The 15,936-nt window shown below is 53.9% G+C and overlaps 1 long non-coding RNA gene across 1 annotated transcript; it reads left to right on the top strand.

Moving 5' to 3' along the window:
- Positions 1-1,200: 1,200 nt before the first annotated feature.
- LOC106729762 lies at positions 1,201-11,008 on the top strand. The gene is made up of 7 exons (XR_004316609.1): positions 1,201-1,211; positions 1,329-1,501; positions 6,011-6,096; positions 6,900-7,025; positions 7,561-8,932; positions 9,167-9,256; positions 9,685-11,008. It is a non-coding gene; the product is annotated as an uncharacterized LOC106729762 (long non-coding RNA).
- The last annotated feature ends 4,928 nt before the right edge of the window (positions 11,009-15,936 follow it).

Below are 15,936 nucleotides of genomic sequence, written 5' to 3'. Positions count from 1 at the left end.
GGGCTGTGCACACTGGAAACGTGCTATAGGTTTGTTGAATTGGGTCTGGATTTTCTGAAGATCAAGGCGGGGGGGGGGGGGCTCCCAGCAAGAGATGAGCCATACAGAGAAGAGCTGGTAAAGTCAGAACCTGAAATGGGGGTTCAGATCCCACCTGAGTCCCTTACCAGGGACCCCGGCAGCTCTTGTTGCCTCTTGGAGCCTTCATGCCCTCTTCTGAGCAGCGGAGATGATAAATAATATATACAGAAGTTTGAAAATTAGAGGAGACGTCATAGTATTATAGGAATAAAAGTCTGTTTTGAGCCCTTACTAAATGCCAGGCACTGTGCTAAGCACCTCTCCCCCTACCCAGGCTTTCCTGCATTTCACCCATACACAACCCTATGAAGTGGATTCCACGATTATCTCTACTTTGTGAACTAGGAAACTGAGCCTTAGAAAGGGAGTGAATTTGCCTAAGGTCATCCCCTGAGGGGCATGGATAGAACTGAAATTTAAACCCAGGATAGCCTGGTTGTAGGGTCCAGTACAGTGGTTCTCAAGCGTCAGAATCCGCTGGAGGGCTTGTTAAAATACAGACCTCTGGGCCCCGGTGCCAGGGGTTTTGATCCAGCGGCTCTGGGGAGACGCCTGGGTATCTGTACTCCTGACAAGTTCCCAATTGATGTGATGCTGCTCGTTTAGGACCTGGTCTAAAAAGAGTCCCCTAGGACCATTTTCTAACATTCCTGCTCTAGAATATAGAGGCACAAAGGAGAGCAATTTAAGTAAGAAAAGACCGCACCTATAAGAGTTGTTAGGCCACGTGGTGCAGTGGCAGGAACACGCCCCTAAAGTCTCAGACATGGGTTCCGATCTTGACTCCACCATAACCATGGGCTGAGTTAATTGAGAGGCATACAGCCAAGCCGTGCTGGTTAAGCGCCTGGTCCTCTAGGACCAGCCTCTTCACCCTCCCATTCCGGGTCTAGGCTTCTGCTCCCCGGGTCCGCGGTCGCGCGCCACCCGCGTGCGCCTCTCCATCTTTGCACGCTCGGCGGTGGAGTTCAGCCCGGCAAGCGTTGCCATGGTAGCGCCGCGGGCTGGGATGCTGGAGGCAGAGCGCGCCGCTATGCTCGTCCCTTTGTGCGGCTGGGGTAGCGATGCGCTCCCCCTACTCCCGGCCGCACCCCGCCTCCCAGGCCCCGACCTCCGGGAGGGAGTAAAGGGTAGGGTGTAGGGTTGCAGGGGAGCGGGGAGGCGGGAGGAAGGCAGAGGCGAGGACCGGGGGTGGGGCGCCTCCGCCCGCCAGCCGCTCCCGCATTAAAATTTCATGGGCGCTGCAGCAGCTACAAAGACGACGCCGGCTGCGCTCGGGGGACCAGAGGGAGGGAGGCTGCGGACGAGTGCGGGGAGGAGTTTGCGATGGGAGGCGCTTGCAGGGGCTCCCCCAGTTCTGCGCTGTGAGCCGGGGCACAAAGAGCCCTCTGCACTGGCGCCGCAAGACCGCGGACGGGAGGTAAGCCGCCGCCCCATCCTAACAGCCCTCCCTCCCCAAGCGTCCTTGTCTGCGCGCTGGGAACAGCCTAATTCCCCGAGGTTGAGGTCCCAGGGTCCTGGGCAGGGTTCAGGGCTGGCAAACGCTGCCTGAAGTGCCCCTTATTTGTTGGATGAAGAGCCTCTCCAGCCCGCAGCTGTCAAATGCAGCTAAGACTTGGGCCTGGGTGGGGCACGGGGAAGGGGAGTTTGCATTGGGAGTCTAGGACCCATGGGGGTCTTGCAGTCATGATCTGAGAGGGAACAAAGATCCCCCCGTACCAGACAGACAGGAGGGGCCCCCGGACCTTTTCTGCTCACCGGAAATGGCCAAGCCTTGGAGGGACCCTCAATGGTCTCAGAACTGGAGCTGGGGGATGGGATGGTGGAGCCAGGCTCTTGAGCCCCCCTTGTTCATATCAAGCCCACCCCCCAGCGCCTGCCAATGCTACACTTCGGGGACTCAAATTCCAGATGTCCAGGGTCCCAAGGGACGGAGAGGACCGGAAAACCTCTTGGTTGAGAATAGTGAGATCGGTAATGATAATAATACTACATCAGTTGATGGAGAGCTTACACTCTGCCAGGGACATGCTTAGCCCACTGCATGCATTATTACAACAACCCTAGGCGGTGGTAAGAACCCCATTTTAGAGATGGGGAAATTGAGCTCCAGAGAGGGTTAGGTACACACGTCCAAGGTCACACACCCAGAGATTTTGAATCCAGATATGTCCAACTCTACAGCTCATGTTACATCCTTAAATGGGTCTGGGGAGAACCCAGGACTCACCAGCTCCCTTCCCTCCTACTCCTCTCCAATACATTCTCTAGAGAGGTTGGGAATTTGGGAGGGAGGGGGCCAGATCTCTCCTCTCTCTCAGCAGAGGATCCTCGGCTAGAGAAATTGCTTGTCGGACTGTGCAGGGGGAGACCCGGGGGCCTGGATTCCCCACCCTCATCCCAGGCTCCACACCCGTGGCTGCCCTGCGCCCAGGCTTGCTGGCGCGCACACCCTGCTGCAATGCCGCGGCGGGGAACACCGCCTCCACCTGAAGCTGCGGGAAGCCGGGAGGGAGGCGGTAGTGCGGAGACGGGTGGGGGGAGAGAGGCGAGATAACGCGCGGAGAGCGGCTTCTGTTTCTCTCGGTGCCGGCCCCAGACGGAGCGCGGCCCGGAGCCCAACGCTCATTCTGGGTACGACACTTTACCTTCCAAAGCGCAGTCCCGTTTGGGAGCGCCCGGGAGCTTCGCGATTGCCTGGGCTGGTTGGGGAGGGGAGGGATGAGTAATTCCACCTGACAGACAGGGAAACCTGAGGACAGTGGCTCTCAGACTTTCGGGGCGTGGCTTCAGATGTCCAGGCCACGTGGCCAGGGGATGAGTCAGCAGGACTGGGGTGTGGCTGGTCTTCTGGATGTTTTCTCAGACCCCCCTCCTTCTCATCATCTGCGGGTGGTCAGACCGTAGGTTGAGGGAACAGTGCCCAGACCTCTTCCCTCACCCCTAGCAGGTGTAGAACCTCTACGTTTAGAACCATGTAGCAGTCTGGGCAAAAACATTTCCTTGGGGACTTTTTTTTTCCGCCAGCGGGTAGCTTTGGGTGGCACATCCTCATCCAGCACTGAGTTTGGTTAATTTCACGTTGAAAGAATTTTAACATCCCCTCTGACATCCCCTCTACTCCCCCTTCTTTTCACCTACTTTATTACTTAATGACCCTTGCCACTGAGAAAGTATCTGAAGTATATCCTGCAGTCCTCTGGCTGCCATTTTTGGTCCTCCTCACTTCTTCAAGGAAGAGAGGGGTGAGGTCTTCGGGGTCCTCAAAAGGAACCACAACTTCCTATCACCAGCTTTAGAAGAACCACTCTTTATGCCTGCATTCAAAATGAATTCAAAAATATGATTTTTAAAAAATACAATACGTTTCATGGAATGCATAATTATAGAAGATTTGGAAAAGACTGAAAAAAAAAAAAGATGAAAATCCACAGTTCTGTCATCCAAGAGTAACTACTATGTTTACCATTTTCACGTATTTCCCTGTAGTATATTTTCTATTCCTGAAAATACGAACTGAAATTGTGCTGTATGTATACTACCTCAAGAAAAGTGACATTAGATATGCTTCTCTGTGTTTCGACGTCCTTGGCAGAAATCACTGTAAGAAGGTTGGTATTTTGTGGAATAGATGGAAACGCTCTACTCAGTTCCATATTGTTGGCCTTTACATTTGTTTCCTTTTTTTTTTTTTTTTTAATCTTCATTTTTAAGATCCTTCCTCTGGACCAAATCCCTGCTTCCACCAGGGCAGGATTCTGCTCTTTGAATTTATCCCTCCTTGATGTCTGGTAGGGTGGTAGAAAGAGAAGGCAGTGAATTACAAGGATCTGTGTGCAAATCCTCCTCCTTACCTGTGCTCTGTGTCAACTTCAGTAAGGAAGAAATTTCTGTTCTCAGAGCCTCAGTCTCCTCATCTGTGAAGTGGGAGTCTTAATCCCGGCTTTAAGAGGCTGCTGGGAATGATGAACCACTGTGGGTAAAGTGCCCACCACCCAGTAGCTGCTTAGTAAAGACATTGCTGCTTTAGTGCATCCCCTGTGTGCCGGCTGAGGTCATTTCCACATCCCCAGAATCGTGTACAGACACTTAGTTGTTTGCTTTTATTTGTATTGGACTGTTGGTCCTTCTCCGGGGTAATCCTCAGACTGTTTCTGCGGCCACTGGGGCCTTTGTGCAGGTTCAATGCGCTGGCAAATAACTTAAAGGCTACCCCTTTGTTTGGGAAGGATCTTCCCCCTTGTCTGGGAGGCCGGCTCATCTGTCAGCTGGAGCTCCCTGGAACAATAGCCAGAGATGCTCAGGGGCAGAGGCAGAGGCTGGCTGAGGGTGACATCTGTCTCCCCACTCCTCTCCAGGCTGATCTCATCAGATGAGACAGGTGTCCCTTGTTCCCTTGTGGTGCCAGGTGGGCCCTTCTGGAAGCTACTGGGTGAGTCGTGGGGGGAGGGGCTGAACTCTCCTGGACTCAGGGCTATGGGCTAGATGATTAACCATAACCAAGTCCAGCTACCGGCTGGTAACTGTTTACCAAGGTTCCTGCTGGGTGCTGCCTCTTGGAGACCCCATGAGAAGGCTGGGAATCGGGCATTCCAGATGGGAAACTGAGGCTCAGAGAGGTGAAGGGACAAGCTCAGGGTCACACAGTCAGTTAGTTGTACAGTCAGGATTTGAACCCAGAACTAGTCTGGCTCTGAAATGTGGTGGCGTAACTACTACACGACGCTACCTTCCTTTCTCAAAGTGAACTTAATCAGCTGCCTCAAGACCGTGGAAGCAACTGGAATAAACCGACCCGGCTGGTTTAGCAATCACAGCCAGTTCCTCCCTCCACTATAACAGTAACGCTGACCACCAGAGCGTTCACACTTTATACCTACCTTCCCCAGGTCGGTTCTCCTTTAACTCCCACCCCCGTATCCGGACATAAGCCTTCTGCCCCTTAAAGGTTCAACAGGCGTGTTGAGAATCCTGTTGCACCGTTTCCTAGCTGGGTGATTTTTGGCGCAAGTCACACTGCTCTGAACCTCAGTCTCCTCATCTGTAAAATGGGAATTAAAAAACCCAACCCATTGTTTTGTCAGGTAAAGGTGTCCCCCACCCGCAGCTCGGGGGTTCCTTTATTTGAGGGAGATTTGAATAGTGAAGCTCTTCTTTTGGGTAGGTTGTGTTGGAGTTCGTCCAGGAAAAAAAAAATGGTGCTTTTTGCACCTGCGCAAAAGCCTCTCCCTCCTGTCTCCAGCGAGGCGCCGGGCACATCTTATTCCCAGGAGCTGCTGCCATCTCTCAGCACTCACTCATCCAAAGCAATTTAGGCCAACGTCTCTCACATGCCTCAGCTCTCTGAGCAGCTATTTTATTCCAGAATCAGTGGAAAAAAACACCCTAAAACCCAAGGGGGTCCTGAAACTGCAACCAAACACACGTTTCCCTGGTAGCTGTTTGTCTGTTACCAAGAATAGTGCAAAGTTTAGGAGGAAAAAATGAATATCCATGGATGGTGCCAATGAGCAGTGTGAACAATGGTAGTCATAATAAAGTGAGAAAATAAGAGAATGCAAGCTAATAGATAACAGTTCTCATCTCATGTAATCCTCACAGCAGCCCTGTGGGGTGGGCACCGTAGTCACCCTGCTTTTGTGGATAAGAAGACCCGCCCTGGGGAGCAACAGATTTGCTCGAGGTGGCAGAACAGAATGGGAAGCCGGGCAGTGAAGCCCAGGTCCTTTCCAACACGTTTGGATGTTTTGGTTGGTACTGGACAGGCCAAGATACCTCTTGGTTTCTCCTTTCGCTTCTTCTGATCCACATCCAAGGAGATCAGTTTTGGCAAATGCTGTAATTTCAGAACAGGACCCTGGCATCTCTTCTCCAATGTGCCCATGGCTACATCTTTATCCACCCATCCCTTTTTCTCTTTCCTTGACAGCTGGAGGCATCTCCCTGCCCACCCATGTCTTCCAGACACGTTCACGTGGCCACCATGACCTTGACAGCATCAGAGGAGTAACCCAGGTGACCCTTCCTCTCCTTCTGTGCACCCCTGGGGATGGTGGAGACCAGCCTCAGGCTGTGTGGTCAGGTCCACCACAATATCCGTATGTGTGGGAGATCTTGTGAATTTCAGAGGTGGTAGGACCTCTAGGATGCTCTGGGGTCCAAACCCTCAATCAAAGCTTCCCTGCTGGGGCCCCAGACCTGGGCTTGAATCAGGGGTGGGGTGGGGTCTGTGTGGGCTAGTGGGAGCTGAGACGCTGGGACCCAGAAGCTCACCACCAGGTCTCCCTGTGGCCTTTGATTGGACCCTTCTTGGTTCTTGTCCTGTGTCATCACATCTAAATGAGTTTTGAAGAGCTAACTCTATGGAGGTATAATTTACATGCAGTAAAATGCACCCATTTCAAGCATACATTTCAGTGTGCTTTGATAAATGTATACATCTGTGTAACCACCATCACAATCAAGATACAGAACATTTTCATCACCCAAAATGGTCCCCTGTTAATCCCCTCCCCAGGAAACCACTGATCTACCTTCTACACCTGTAGATTACACAGTTTCCCTAAAGTTCCATTATTGTGGAATCTTGCGTTCTTGGCTTCTTTTGCTCAACATGTTTTTGAGGTTCAGGCTTGTTCTTGCATGTGTCAGTAATTCAACCCTTTTTTGTCTAACCTCGTGTAAGCATATCATATAACTCCTCCATTTCAAGAGCAGAATTCAATGGCTTTTAGTAAATTTACCCAGTTCTGCACACATCACTACAAATCAGTTTGCCCCAGGAATATCCCTCACCCCCATTTATTGTTAATCCCCAGCCCGCTCCTAATCCCTGGCAACCGCAAATCTACCTTCTGACTGTAGAGGGTGGCCTTTTCTGGACATTTCGTGTAAATGGAATCATACAGCATGTGGTCTCTTGTGCCTGGCTTCTTTCACCCCAGGTAATATTTTTGAAGTTTGTCCTTGTCATAGTATCTGTCAATAGTGTGTTCCTTTTTATTGCTGAGTAGATTTCATTATACGACGTACTCCCGCTTATTTATCCATTCACCGAGACAGAGGATTGAAATTTGATCTGTGCTTCCTAAGTGGGGTGTATACAGCCCCCTGCCCCAGGAGGCATAGAATCCTGCAGGATAAATGTGGCCCACATTTCTGGGACATCAGTGTTACCCAAAGATTTAAATCATTAACTGGGGAAAATAATTTTTGGAACTCTAACTCTGTGCCAGGCACGGGCTAAGCCTTTGAGAATGATTAACCTTGGATTTGGAAGCCACTGTCTCACTGATATTTGTCTGACCTCAAAGCCCTTGATACCCTCCTAGACAGCTGTCAGCTTGATGCAGGAGCTAAAGTTTCCCTTGAAATCTCCATTGCCTTTGTCGTATCAGGGATTCTGGGGCCCCAGGGCCAGGGGAGAGGGTCACTGGATTCAAACAGTGCTGCTCTGAGCAGTGCAGGGTCTATTTACAGACTGCAGCAAGTTCCTGGGACAGAGGAGAAAGAAGGGAATTTCCGGGTTCTTCGAGATGTTCATGATCACCCTGGGAAGGAGCCTTGCAGATAAGTATTCAAAAGTACCAGCCCCCAGCCTACCAGCCTGCCCTCTCCTGGTCGGTGCAGGGAAGTCCAGTATCCCAGAATCCCCAAGGTGGGGGAAGAAATCAGCTATGTGGCTCACTTACTTTCCTACCTCCGAGGCCACAAAGAGCTCGTCCCCATTTTGTGGGGCCCCAGAAAGTAACTTTCACAGCCCACTTTTGCATCAGGGCTACGATTGTATAAACTCCACTCTCAGTAATTTCTGAGGACCTGAGCTGAATTACTTCATCTTGAGTACCTGTAGACCGGGCGTCAGGAGGAGGTTGGGGACTCCGGGCGATTTGGGCTGGCCCTTCCCGTCTCAGTTCTGGCCCTTTGACATCTTCTGAAACTTGGCTAGGGCCCCTTTGCGTGGCAATCAAGCGGGGACCTTGGCACCGTGACCCTCGGGCACATGCTTGGCAGTGTGAGGGTCTGAGTACCTCTCCAGCTCTGGACCCGTGAGCCAAGTCCGGGAGCTGACAGCAAGCTCTGAAAATATGCTGAGAGGACCCCTGACTCCCAGGCCCAGGTCTGCCAGTTGATGAAAAGAGCTTAGCTGTCACTGAAAGCAAACCCTGGGAGACGATGCTGGGTCAGGATGAGTGGGCATTCTCTGGTCTTCTCAGACTGGTAACACGGGGTGGTCATCAAAGATTCCCAGCCCACCCTCTGGCTCTGCAAGCTTCCTCTGGTGCCTGGGGCCTCAGAAAAGAGATGGGGAGGGGGACGGGGGCGCGGAGCAGAAAGGTAACTGAGTCTGAGCGGAAGGGCCTCAGACTCAGGGTTGTTACCGTGCGCCATGGGTAGTGTTAGGACCAGAAGGGCCCTGTGGCCCAGAGAGAGGGCCGGATTCCCAGGGCTGCACAGGATGGCAGGGCTGGGATCAGAGCTCTGGATGCTGGCTCTGTTCAGTGCTCACTTGAACTGTCGTCAAGCTGAGTCTGTCCTGCCTTCTCCAGGGGTCACATTCTGCGGTTGGACGGCAACAGGGAGGTGGGCAAAGGCAGCAAAGGAGGGTATTCGGGGGTGGGAGGAAGGGAGGTAGGGGGCCGGTGTATCTGGGCCCAGCCTCCCTAGCTCCTGGGGCCTTCCTGTCAGCAGAGTTCTGGCCCGGCCCGGGATGGGGAGGGGGCCTGGGCGCGGTTTTCTCCTGCGCCGTGGTTGGCTCTTTTGTCTTCCAGGATGGGCCTGCAGGGATCTACATGGGGGAGGAGCTGGGAGCTGAGCTTGGGCTGCCAACGTGTTGGCTGGGCGCTGCCAGGTAAGCCTGGGTAGGTGTGGGGCAAGGGGGTTCCATTAAGCTGAGTTTCTTTGGGGATAACTGTCTCCCCACCCAGGGCCTTCCCCAGGTACCCAGACCTGGCCCAAACACTCCTGCCTGGAGTCGGGGGGCTGGAAGGCTTGTTCTGTGTGGTCTCGGTGGAGGGGGTGGGACTGAATCAAGACCACTCCGGGTGGGTTCCTGGCAGAGATTTCAGCCCATTCCTTCATTCAGCACAAATGTGGACCAAGCGCCTTCTCCCAGAGAGATGCTCAGGCCCCAGAGGGCAACATGAGATGTGATTCCGCCCTCTCTGATCTTCAGGTAAGAACATGCTCTGTCATCGTCTCAGTGAGGGGATGAGCTCCCCGTCCTGGAAGGTGTGCACGTGTGTGTGTGTGTGTGTGTGTGTGTGTGTGTATTGGGGGAGGGTGGTACAGAGGGCCCCTCAGCTGGGAGGTTGTGAAGGCCTTTCCTGCCCACCTGGACTCTCCCTGTCTGCCCGTGACGCCCGTGGGGCTGACTCTGGGCTTGTTGCTTTTCTAATCCCTGTGACAGTCCTGTCCAGATGCGACATCCTCTTTATGTGTTACTAGCATCCAAGCCCTCACCCCACCCTGTCTAAGTGCTGGTGGCACAGGAGGGAGACTGGGAGTCTTTGAAGGTGCCCACCCCCAGGGTGTGGGGCTGGGCTGTGGGGAGCTGGGGGATGGAGGCTGTGCTCTTATTCTAGACTGCTGTGCCCCCTCCAGGCGGCTCTGCCCTGGCTGCATCTCAGGACTCCTGGCCTGGTCTTCTCTTTGGAGCCCGGGTGACTCTAGACTCTGGCCACGGTGACATAGGAAGCGGCCTTCTGGACAATTCTGGAACCCTGGACAATTCCCTGAAGACCTCATCCTTCCTGACTCCCAGGATGGAGCCTGCCATGGGTACAGGCCCCTCTGGGATGGTGCTCAGCTGAGATCAGGACCTGGCTCTGGAGGACAGCTCGAGGGATGTGAGGGAGGCCGGCAGCCCACCGTCCCCACTGTGTCTGTCTGGACCTGCCTGCTGGGCCCTCTGTCCAGGCCTGGAGGCCCTTCCTGACCCCGAGTGGACCTGATTTCTCTTGGCAGCCCTGCCGGAGACCAGAGCTCAGCCTGGGCCAGGGCCTGACTGACCACACCTCGCCAAGGCTGGGTCTTAAAGGACCTTATAGGACAGGGGCAGGATCACAGGACTGGGTGTCAAAGAGGAGCTGCCGGTGGGAGGGAGGGTGGACGCAGCTCCAGGGGCGCCGCCGGCTGGGTCTGCTCTGCGCCGTTGGCCATGTGAGTGAGTGACGCCCATTCTTGTGGGGGCTTCTTGGATGGGGCTTTCCCGCGCTTCTGCTCTCCCGGATGGTGACCGGGGCGGGGGGCAGCCTGGGCCTTCCCCTTGAGTTGTGGAGCTCTGGGAGGGGCAGCTGGAGGGGTAGAGCTATCCTGGATGGAGAGAGTTTCCGGAGGATGAGGAGACCCAGGCTGGGGAGGCTCGCCAGAAGGAGACAGATACTGAGCCTTGCTCTCGCCTTCCAAAGGGAATGGTCTGGAATCAGCCTCACCCCAAGGCTTGAGGGATCACCCCGGCCGTATCTCAGATTCCTGCTCCTTATCACACTCCTGTCCTTGGGGAGCAGGGGCAGGCAGGGCAGGCTCCACACACATCAGGCAGCTCCCCCATCACGTGGCTGCGGCTGCGGCTGCGGGCTCACTGGCCTGCCTGCCTCCCTGTTCTCCACTCCCTCCAGCTCCTTAAGAGGGGCTGGTCCCAGTGCTCACACAGGAGCAGCTGTGGCCTTCCTTAGGCAAGTCTAAGAGCCCAATGTCCTTTTCTGGGGGTGGGGAGGGGACCTGGGTGAGTCAGCTTGGGCTGCCATTAACGGAATACCATGCGTGGAGGGCTGAACCGGCAGAAATGGATTTTCTCACAGTTCTGGGGGCTGAAGGTACAAAACCAAGGGGCCAGGGATGGTTTCTGGTGAGGCTTCTCTCCTTGGCTCACAGGTAGAAACACACACACACACACACACACACACACACACACACACACACAGAGGGGGAGGGAGGAAGAGAGAGGGAGAGAAATAGCTAGCTAGCTAGTGTCTCTTCTTCTTCCTATAAGGACACCAGTCCTATGGGATCAGGGTCCCATCCTTATGACCTCATTTAGCCTTAATTATCTCCTTAAAAGGCCTATCTCCAAACACAGTCACGTTGGGAGTTATAGCTTCAACCTATGAATTTAGAGGAGACACAATTCAGTCCATAGTAGGTGGTCACCACAAGCATGGAAAGCTGGTGTCATCTCCCCTTTAGAATTCCTGCCCCCAAAAGGGAGGGGGTGGAGGGGCAGAGGTGTGGGCAATAGAGACAGTATTGGGGGGTAACGTGCTAGGGTGGCCCTGGGTGCCTTGGGGAGACAGAACTGGCCAGACCCAGTGCAGCGAGGAGGAGCTCCCGGGAGAGGGGTGTCTTGGGAAGATCTTGGGCTTTGGAGCCAGAGGGTGTGCATTTTGCTGTACCACCCAGTCACCTCACCCCTGTGAGTCTGATTTCTGCTCTGAAATGAGCCATCTGCTCACTGTAGGGGCACAGGGAAAAATCAGTGAAATCACGTGTCTGGCACAGCGACTGACTCTTAGTAGGTGCTCAATTAACGCTCCTCTGGGAGTTTACATGTAGTTTACATCTATTTTGGGCCCTCTGGGCGGTAAGCCCAGCATCTTTGATCCAGAGGCATTTCTGACTAGTCCTCCCTCTCTTGTATTCTTAATATCTCTCCCTAATCAGATCAAGGAATCGGTGGCACTGCATGGCCTCCCTAGTAGCTCCAAATGCTTCTTGGGGAATTTATTATCTACTCTTCTCATCAGGATTGAGCACCTAATGTGAGCCCTTCCCTGTGTGACTCGCTTGAGGGGAATTTAAGTGAAGTTACGGCCCTGATTCAAACCTTCAGGATTGCACAGCCATGCTGAATGGGAGAAAACCAGCTCACACAGAGAACTGGAGGATGGGGCAGGAAACAGTCTACTGAGGCACAGGTTCTAAGTGCTTGGGTGTGTGGGAGTAAGATCCCAGAGGAGGCTGGAAAGACTTCCCAGCGAGGCTGAACTAATCAGGACCTTGGAGGATGAGAAAGAGGTGGCTTAGCTGAGAGCCTCAGGGAGAAATGAGTGCAGATAGTCCCAAAGTAAGTTCTAGGAAATGTCATTGCTCTTACAAAAAAAAAAAAAAAAAAAAAAAAAAAAAAAGTTCAAATTCGGTAGGTTTCTGTAGTGCAGGACTTATCAGAGCCTTTAAAAGTGCTGCTGGGTATTGTGAATATTCAAGGACAGATAGAGGATTAAGTGTTTACCCCCCAAAGTTTACTGGCAACAGAACCCTTTTCTTCCAGAGCATCAGTTGGAACTGTTGGATCCTAGGCTGCGGTTTCTGTGGGAAAACTGCAACTGTGATAAAAGATGACAAAACTAGGGCACACTCAGCTGCTTCGCAGCATCAGCTGGAAAGGCAGCCTTTTCCTTGGGGCCAGGAAGTCTGAACTTGGTGCTGGGGGTCAGGCGAGCTCTATGCAGTTTCAGTGTTGGGGGGAGGGCAGGCCAGGGGCTGGAGTAACCACAGGTTTGGCGGTGATGGAGGAGCTGTCCACTGGACACAGTGGCTCCGGGGCATCAGGCCTTTTGTGGGAATATGCTGGTGTGTGCACATGAGTGTGTACGAGCGTGTGTGTGCACCTGAGTGTGACAGGACCCAGCCTTCTGGGAAGGGGATGACCAGAACCAGGCAGGGGGTTTCCAGCTGGAAGGAGCAGCGTCCATTTTCAGGGGAACTGAAGTGTCTGGGGGAGTGCCCCGGAGACCCATGGCTGAGAAGTAGGGAAGAAAAATTTATGGGGGCAGGGTCTACGTGGATAGTTTTGATTCTGGGGTGGGGCTGAGGAGCTTGGAGGCAGACCCCCTGCCCTGGTCAGGCCCAGCTCCCTGGCTGGTTGGGGGCGGGAGGCCTCTGGAGCTGCAGCTGGAGGGGCTGGGGGCAGTGTTGCATGGTGTGATTAACCTACTAACCCAGGGCTCAGCCGGGACGCTGTGGCGTGTGACGAGGTGCCTGGCCTTCTGCCAACCGACTAACCCACTAACCAGGCCCGAGCATGCCCTACTAACCCCCCGCAGCCAGACCCTACTAACCTTGCAGCTCACGGGCCTTTCAAGGGGCTGGGATGTGGGGGCAGACGAGGCTCCGGAAGGCCCTGCCCGTGGCCTGGGATCTCTGTGCAGACCCACACTGCAGGACAGGGCATGCAAATCAGACTTGCCAGCTCTGCCACTTCCCACTGGGTGACTTGAGCAAGTCACTTGCCCTCTCTGAACCCCGGTTTCCTCAGCAGTAGAATGAGTGGCCTGATCCTCACCCACACGTTGCAGTGAGGATTCCCAGGAAGATAAAGCTTTTGACAGAGGGCAGATACTGAATACATATCTGGATATGTATGAGGGTCGGGGTGGGAGACTCGGAAAACCTGCCCACTCATGTCCCAGGGCAGGCCCTGGTCCCTCTGGGTGGTCTGCACACAGACCCCTCTGCCTGGGGCCAGACACTCGCTTTGAACCCCTAACCATCTCTTCCCCACACTTCCTCCTCAGCTTTCTTCCCGTAGGCAGCTCTTTTGTTCAATTACTAACCCATCTAACCCCAGGGGGGCCTCAACTGCACCCCGACCACTCCTTAACAAACTAATTGACCTGTGTGCATTCTTCTTTTCTCCTAGTGCCTCCCGTGTGTGTCTGCTGAGATGCCCCTGTCCGCTGGTGCTGTGCTCTGACTTACTAACCCAGCCCCTACTAACCCTGTTTTCTCTTCTTACTAACCCCAGCCCTGCCGAGCTCTGGGCGCCCCTGGGGGCTGGTCCCCCTCCTTTTGGCAAGCAGAGGTCCTGGGGCTGGCCTGGCAGAGACAGATGCCCCACTTTGCAGCCCCAATTGGCTGTGAGTTCAGAGTCCACTGGGCCACGTCTGAGGCAGGGGACGGACGGCCCTATCATCCACACCAGCGGCCCAGAGGAAGAGGTGGTCCTGGAGATATGGGAGGCTGGCCGGCCTCCGAGCACAGCATCTCACCTCTGCGCCGAAGTCTGGTTGCTACTGGGAGTGGGCGGGAGCCGGGAAACCTCTGGGGTATGACTGTGGGGAGGCCTGTGGGTCTAGAATGTGGAGCGCAGGGCTCTTCCCAGTTAAGGGAGCAGAGAGAAAGCGCCCGTATGGCTTTCTTTGGACGGAAGCAAGGGTAGAATCCTCTCCACTGGAAAGTGGCCGGTAGAGGTGTGGTGCTGCACAATCAAGGAGGGGGTGTTCCACACCGGAAGTCAGCTAGTGGAGACTTCCCCAGTTGGAAGTCACTGAAAGGGTCTTAACCACACTGGGAATCACTGAGTAGTTAGCTCAGGAAGTCAGCATGAGGGGGCATTTCTCATATTCGAGGGTTGGGAAGACGGGTTTTTCTTAAACCGGAAGTCAGTGAGAGGGGGATTTCGCCTTATCACCAGACGGTGAGAAGGAATGGCCAGGAGATCAGTGAGAGGGGCCTTTCCTACAACAGGAAGTTGGCTAGATCCCTTCCCGTCCCCGGAGGTGGGAGATCCAGGTTTCCCACACCGGAAGTAGGTGTGAGTCATTTTTCCCACTGGAAGTCATTGAGAAGGACTGTCTACACCAGGAAATCTGAGAAAGCTGGGAAGAAAGCAGATCTTGGGTTCAGGATTGGCAGGGGGAAGAAGTGGGAAGCAACAAATGAACCCTAGGGGCCCACAGGGTCCCACAGCCCCTCAGGCCAGCCAGAAATTCATCCCTGGCTCCCTGTCCTCTTCGCACCCACGGCCCAACCCCAGTGTGCCTCCCCCAGAGCCCGCCAGCCGCTAAGCCAGGGCCACACCTGGGGGTGACTTTATGCCTCACCTCCAGTAGGCACTTTGGTCTCTTTGGGCTAATCTCTGGCTCCCTTGCACTAACTCTTGCTCTCACCCAGCTAATCCCTGCCTGCCCTGGCTGCCCCAGGGGGGCTGACCACTAACAACCAACCTTGCCCATCTGGGGGCTCCAGGCTCCTGGCCTGGCTCTGACCTGCTCTTAATTAACCTCTCCTTCACCTGACTAACTCCTGCCCTCCTGATCTGTTCCTTTCAGCAGAAACTAACGGCTTGTGGATTTCTTTCTGACTAACAACAGGTCTAACACTCCTCGTAACTATTACTATTAACAGCTTGGATGTCGGCATGGCTGGGACTGGGCTAACACAGGTTTGGACTTAACTAACACAGGGAGAGGTGGAGGTAGTGGTGTCGGACGTGGCGACTGCTCTGGGGAAGAGCCATGTGAGGCCAGTAAAGATCTCAGTACTCTAAAGGAGGTGCCAGGGCTGGGGTGAGGCTCAGGCCAAATGGAGGAGTGGTGTCTGCCGAGGTGGGCTCAGAAGCATAGTCAACTTTCAGGGTTTTGCCACGGGACATAGCCTATTAACCCCTTATAATCTGCATCTGAGTTTTGGTTCTTTTAAATAATAGCCTGATAGTTGTAATAGTCCAAACACGTGGATGCAGCTTTTGTATCCCTAAAAATGCCTATGACTGTCTGGTGTGTACAGAGGATATGCCTTTGTGTATGGACTCATCAGTCACCAGGCCAGGGCCTAGAGTCCTTGATTTAGGGACTTTCGAGTTTTGGAAGCCCTAGGACATAAAACTTTAGATTGAGATAGTCAAAAGGGTTATAAATCCATCACCCATTTACACGTTGGTATAAATTAGCTCAGCTTCCTTTTCTAATTTCTATGCAATTTAGCTGCCCTGAGATGAGAGTTTGGCCAGAAGGGAGTTTTGATGTCTGCAGGGCTGGGGGAGGGTCCTTTGGGAGCAGAGAGGAGAAGCTAGGAGGCTAGGGATTCCTGGGTGTGGGTAACAGGGGGCACCAGGTCGAGGAGGGTGGGAAGAGG

The sequence above is a fragment of the Camelus ferus genome, chromosome 32 (genome assembly GCF_009834535.1).
Source record: "Camelus ferus isolate YT-003-E chromosome 32, BCGSAC_Cfer_1.0, whole genome shotgun sequence".
Lineage (NCBI taxonomy): Eukaryota > Metazoa > Chordata > Mammalia > Artiodactyla > Camelidae > Camelus > Camelus ferus.
Note: the sequence above shows the minus strand (reverse complement) of the source record. Positions and strands in the feature narration are given on the sequence as shown.